Below are 6,144 nucleotides of genomic sequence, written 5' to 3' on the forward strand. Positions count from 1 at the left end.
GTGACGCCACCTGTGGTGTTCTGTTGTGAATCCTGCTCTTGGGCTCCCTCTGGTGGTTATGAGTGGTAGTGCTGCGGTAGTTTGATCGCAGCATTTATCAGGTGTATCTATTTTTTGCAATTTGGGCTGGGCTATATATCCTTGCTTGTTCCTTTAGTCAGTGCCAGTTGTCCATTGTTTTTGGAGGATTCACATCCCTTCTGGTCTCTCCTGTTCGCTGTGCTTTTCTTCACCTGCTGTGGACCTTTATAGTTATGTGCATTTTTCATGTTTTGTCTTGTCCAGCTTTGTTGTGAAGGATTTTTTGCAGCCTAGCTGTGTCTCTGGTGATGCAGATATACCCTCCATGTCTTTAGTCAGATGTGGTGTTTTATATTTTCTGTGGTGGATATTTTCTAGTGTTTTTATACTGACCGCATAGTACTCTGTTCTATCCTTTCTTTTTAGCTAGTATGGCCTCCTATGCTAAATCCTGATTTCATGTCTGCGTATGTTATTTCCCTCTCCTCTCACAGTCAATATTTGTGGGGGGCTGTCTGTTGTGAATTCTGTTGGCAAGCTCCCTCCTGTGGTCATGAATGGTACTTCGGCTGGTTCTGTCCATGGGCTTCCTCTGGTGGTTGTGAGTGGAGCTGCGGCTTCTGAGTTTCCTTCCACAGGTGACGAGGTTAATTCGTTAGCTGGCTGCTCTATTTAACTCCACTTAGATCATTGCTCCATGCCACCTGTCAATGTTCCAGTATTGGTCTAGTTCTCTCCTGGATCGTTCTTGTGACCTGTCTTCCCAGCAGAAGCTAAGTTCCACTTGTTTTTCTCTGGTTTGCTATTTTTCTGTCCAGCTTGCTATTTTTATTGTTGTCTTGCTTGCTGGAAGCTCTGGGACGCAGAGGGAGCGCCTCCGCACCGTGAGTCGGTGCGGAGGGTCTTTTTGCGCCCTCTGCGTGGTCTTTTTGTAGTTTTTTGTGCTGACCGCAAAGTTACCTTTCCTATCCTCTGTCTGTTCAGTAAGTCGGGCCTCACTTTGCTAAATCTATTTAATCTCTGTGTTTGTAATTTTCATCTTTACTCAGTCATTATATGTGGGGGGCTGCCTTTTCCTTTGGGGAATTTCTCTGAGGCAAGGTAGGCTTTATTTTTCTATCTCTAGGGCTAGCTAGTTTCTTAGGCTGTGTCAAGTTGCATAGGGAGCGTTAGGAGCAATCCACGGCTATTTCTAGTGTGTGTGATAGGATTAGGGATTGCGGTCAGCAGAGTTCCCACGTCTCAGAGCTCGTCCCATATTATTTGTAACTATCAGGTCATTCCGTGTGCTCTTAACCACCAGGTCCATTATTGTCCTTACCACCAGGTCATAACAGCTGTCTATCCTTTGGGGATTTTCTCTGAGGCAAGATAGGTTTCCTGTTTCTGTCTTTAGGGGTAGTTAATTCTTAGGCTTTGTCGAGGGGTCTAGGGAGCGTTGGGTACCCCCCATGGCTGCCTCTAGTTGCGCTGCTAAGTTCAGGGTTTGCGGTCAGTACAGGTGCCACCTTCTCCAGAGTACGTCTCATGCTACTCCAAGGCCACCAGATCATAACAGTACAACTGGCCAACAATGAGTTAATTGCATCTCAAAAGAAGGGAGGAAAGGTTTTGAGCCATTTTTTTTTCCTTAACCTGTTCCTCCCTCTTAATCTCTGGGTGGCTGCTTAGCCTAGTAATAACGTGTTCAGGAGTTAGTTTCTCGTGTAGATCAGCTTGATGCTAGGGTACAGGGTATTTCAGATTATATTATTCAGACTCCTGCCTTAGAACCTAGGATTCCCACTCCTGATTTATTCTTTGGTGACAGATCCAATTTTTTGAGTTTCAAAAATAATTGTAAACTGTTTTTTGCATTGAGACCCCGGTCTTCTGGTGATCCCATTCAGCAGGTTAAAATCATCATATCCCTGCTGCGTGGTGACCCACAGGATTGGGCATTTTCCCTGGAAACTGGCAATCCTGCTTTGCTTAATGTTGATTCTTTCTTTCAAGCATTGGGGTTATTGTATGATGAGCCTAATTCTGTGGATCAAGCTGAGAAAATCTTGCTGGACCTGTGTCAAGGAGCGGCAGAATCGTATTGCCAGAAATTTAGAAAATGGTCTGTACTGACTAAATGGAATGAGGATGCCTTGGCGGCAATTTTCAGAAAGGGTCTTTTTGAATCCGTTAAAGATGTTATGGTGGGGTTCCCCACTCCTGCTGGTCTGAGTGATTCTATGTCTCTGGCCATTCAGATTGATTGGCGCTTGCGCGAGCTCAGAGTTGTGCACACTGTGGCGTTGTCCTCCGAGCGGAGCCCTGAGCCTATGCAGTGTGATAGGATTTTGTCTAAAGCTGAACGTCAAAGATTCAGGCGTCAGAATAGGTTGTGTTTTTACTGCGGCAATTCTGCTCATATTATTTCTGATTGCCCTAAGCGTACAAAGAGAATCGCTAGTTCTGTTACCATCAGTACTGTACAACCTAAATTTCTGTTATCTGTGACCTTGATCTGCTCATTATCATCATTTTCTGTCATGGCATTTGTGGATTCAGGCGCCACTCTGAACTTAATGGACTTAGAATTTGCCAGGCATTGTGGTTTCCCCTTGCAGCCTTTGCAGAACCCTATTCCTTTAAGGGGCATTGATGCTACACCGTTGGCTAAAAATAAACCTCAGTTTTGGACACAGCTGACCATGCACATGGCGCCAGCCTATCAGGAAGATTGTTATTTTCTGGTGTTGCATAATTTGCATGATGATATTGTGCTGGGTTTTCCATGGTTACAGCTACATAATCCGGTGTTAGATTGGAGATCTATGTCTGTGACTAGTTGGGGTTGTCAGGCGGTTCATGGTCACGTTCCTTTAATGTCAATTTCCTCTTCCCCCTCTTCTGAAATTCCTGAGTTTTTGTCAGACTTCCAGGATGTATTCGATGAGCCCAAATCCAGTTCCCTTCCACCGCATAGGGACTGTGATTGTGCTATTGACTTGATTCCAGGTTGTAAGTTCCCTACGGGCCGACTTTTCAACCTGTCGGTGCCAGAACATGCCGCCATGTGGAGCTATATTAAGGAGTCTTTGGAGAAGGGGCATATTCGGCCATCTTCTTCACCATTGGGAGCAGGTTTTTTTTTTTTTTTGCCAAGAAGGATGGCTCCTTGAGACCCTGTATTGATTGTCGCCTCTTGAATAAGATCACGGTCAAATTTCAATACCCTCTGCCTTTGCTTACTGATTTGTTTGCTAGGATTAAGGGGGCTAGTTGGTTTACTAAGATTGACCTTCGAGGGGCATATAATCTTATTCGTATTAAGCAGGGTGACGAATGGAAAACTGCATTTAATACGCCCGAAGGCCATTTTGAATACCTTGTGATGCCATTCGGACTCTCTAATTCCCCATCTGTGTTCCAATCCTTCATGCATGATATCTTTCGGAGTTATCTTGATAAATTCATGGTTGTATATTTGGATGATATTTTGATTTTTTTTCCAATGATTGGGAGTCTCATGTGAAACAGGTCAGGATGGTATTTCAGATCCTCCGTAATAATGCTTTATTTGTGAAGGGGTTGAAGTGCCTCTTTGGAGTGCAGAAGGTTTCTTTTTTGGGCTTCATTTTTTCTCCCGCATCTATAGAAATTGATCCGGTTAAGGTTCAGGCCATTCATGATTGGATTCAGCCCACATCTGTGAAGAGCCTTCAGAAATTCTTGGGCCTTGCTGATTTTTTATCGTCGTTTCATTGCCAACTTCTCCAGTGTGGTTAAACCTCTGACCGATTTGACGAAGAAAGGCGCTGATGTGACGAATTGGTCCTCTGCGGCTGTTTCTGCCTTTCAGGAGCTTAAACGCCATTTTACTTCTGCCCCTGTGTTGCGTCAGCCGGATGTTTCTCTTCCATTTCAGGTTGAGGTTGACGCGTCTGAGATTGGGGCAGGGGCCGTTTTGTCTCAGAGGAATTCTGATGGTTCCTTGATGAAACCGTGTGCCTTCTTTTCTCGGAAGTTTTCGCCTGCGGAACGCAATTATGATGTCGGCAATCGGGAGTTGTAGGCTATGAAGTGGGCATTTGAGGAGTGGCGACATTGGCTTGAGGGGGCCAAGCACCGTATTGTGGTCCTTACCGATCATAAGATTTTGATTTACCTCGAGTCTGCCAAACGGCTGAATCCTAGACAGGTTCGATGGTCCCTGTTTTTCTCCCGTTTTGATTTTGTGGTCTCATACATTCTTGGTACTAAGAATGTTAAGGCGGATGCCCTCTCTAGGAGTTTTTTTTCCTGATTCCCCTGGGGTTCTTGAGCTGGTCGGCATTCTGAAGGAAGGGGTGATTCTTTCTGCCATCTCCCCTGATTTACGACGGGTTCTTCAGGAGTTTCAGGCTAATAAACCTGACCGCTGTCCAGTGGGGAAACTGTTTGTTCCTGATAGATGGACTAGTAAAGTGATTTCTGAGGTTCATTGTTCTGTGTTGGCTGGCCATCCTGGGATTTTTGGTACCAGAGATTTGGTTGGTAGGTCCTTTTGGTTGCCTTCTTTGTCGCGGGATGTGCGTTCTTTTGTGCATTCCTGTGGGATTTGCGCGCGGGCTAAGCCTTGCTGTTCGTTTGCATGGTTCGTTTGCATGGCATTCCGGAGAATATTGTGTCCAATAGAGGTTCCCAGTTTGTTTCTAGGTTTTGGCGGGCCTCTTTTGCTAGGCTGGGCATTGATTTGTCTTTTTCTTCCGCATTTCATCCTCAGACAAATGGCCAGACCGAGCGAACTAATCAGACCTTGGAGACTTATTTGAGATGCTTTGTGTCTGCTGATCAGGATGATTGGGTGGCTTTCTTGCCATTGGCCGAGTTTGCCCTTAATAATCGGGCTAGTTCTGCTACCTTGGTTTCGCCTTTTTTTTTGTAATTTTGGTTTTCATCCTCGTTTTCTTCAGGGCAGGTTGAGCCTTCTGATTGTCCTGGTGTGGATTCTGTGGTTGACAGGCTGCAGCGGATTTGGGCTCATGTGGTGGACAATTTGGTGTTGTCTCAGGAGGCTCAGTGTTTTGCTAACCGTCGTCGGTGTGTTGGTTCCTGGCTTCGGGTTGGTGATCTGGTTTGGTTGTCTTCCCGTCATGTTCCTATGAAGGTTTCTTCCCCTAAGTTCAAGCCTCGGTTTATTGGTCCTTATAGGATTTCTGAGATTATCAATCCAGTGTCTTTTCGTTTGGCCCTTCCAGCCTCTTTTTCCATCCATAATGTGTTCCATAGATTTTGTTGCGGAAGTATGTGGTGCCCGTTGTTCCCTCTGTTGATCCTCCGGCCCCGGTGTTGATTGATGGGGAGTTGGAGTATGTGGTTGAGAAGATTTTGGATTCTCATTTTTCGAGGCGGAAGCTTCAGTATCTGGTTAAATGGAAGGGTTATGGCCAGGAGGATAATTCTTGGGTTGTTGCCTCCGATATTCATGCTGACGATTTGGTTCATGCCTTTAATTTGGCTCGTCCTGATCGGCCTGGGGGCTCTGGTGAGGGTTCGGTGACCCCTCCTCAAGGGGGGGGTACTGTTGTGAATTCTGCTCTTGGGCTCCCTCTGGTGGTTATGAGTGGTAGTGCTGCGGTAGTTGGATCGAAGCATTTATCAGGTGTATCTATTTTTTGCAATTTGGGCTGGGCTATATAGCCTTTCTTATTCCTTTAGTCAGTGCCAGTTGTCCATTGTTTTTGGAGGATTCACATCCCTTCTGGTCTCTCCTGTTCGCTGTGCTTTTCTTCAAAGAGAAGTCCTGGCTTTGTTTTTGCTGTCCACCTGCTGTGGACCTTATAGTTCTGTGCATTTTTCATGTTTTGTCTTGTCCAGCTTTGTTGTGAAGGATTTTTTGCAGCCTAGCTGTGTCTCTGGAGATGCAGGTATACCCTCCATGTCTTTAGTCAGATGTGGTGTTTTGTATTTTCTGTGGTGGATATTTTCTAGTGTTTTTATATTGACCGCATAGTACTCTGTTCTATCCTTTCTTTTTAGCTAGTATGGCCTCCTATGCTAATTCCTGATTTCATGTCTGCGTATGTTATTTCCCTCTCCTCTCACAGTCAATATTTGTGGGGGGCTGTCTATCCTTTGGGGATTTTCTCTGAGGCAAGATAGGTTTTC

This window comes from Ranitomeya imitator, chromosome 1 (assembly GCF_032444005.1).
Source record: "Ranitomeya imitator isolate aRanImi1 chromosome 1, aRanImi1.pri, whole genome shotgun sequence".
NCBI classification, from domain to species: domain Eukaryota; kingdom Metazoa; phylum Chordata; class Amphibia; order Anura; family Dendrobatidae; genus Ranitomeya; species Ranitomeya imitator.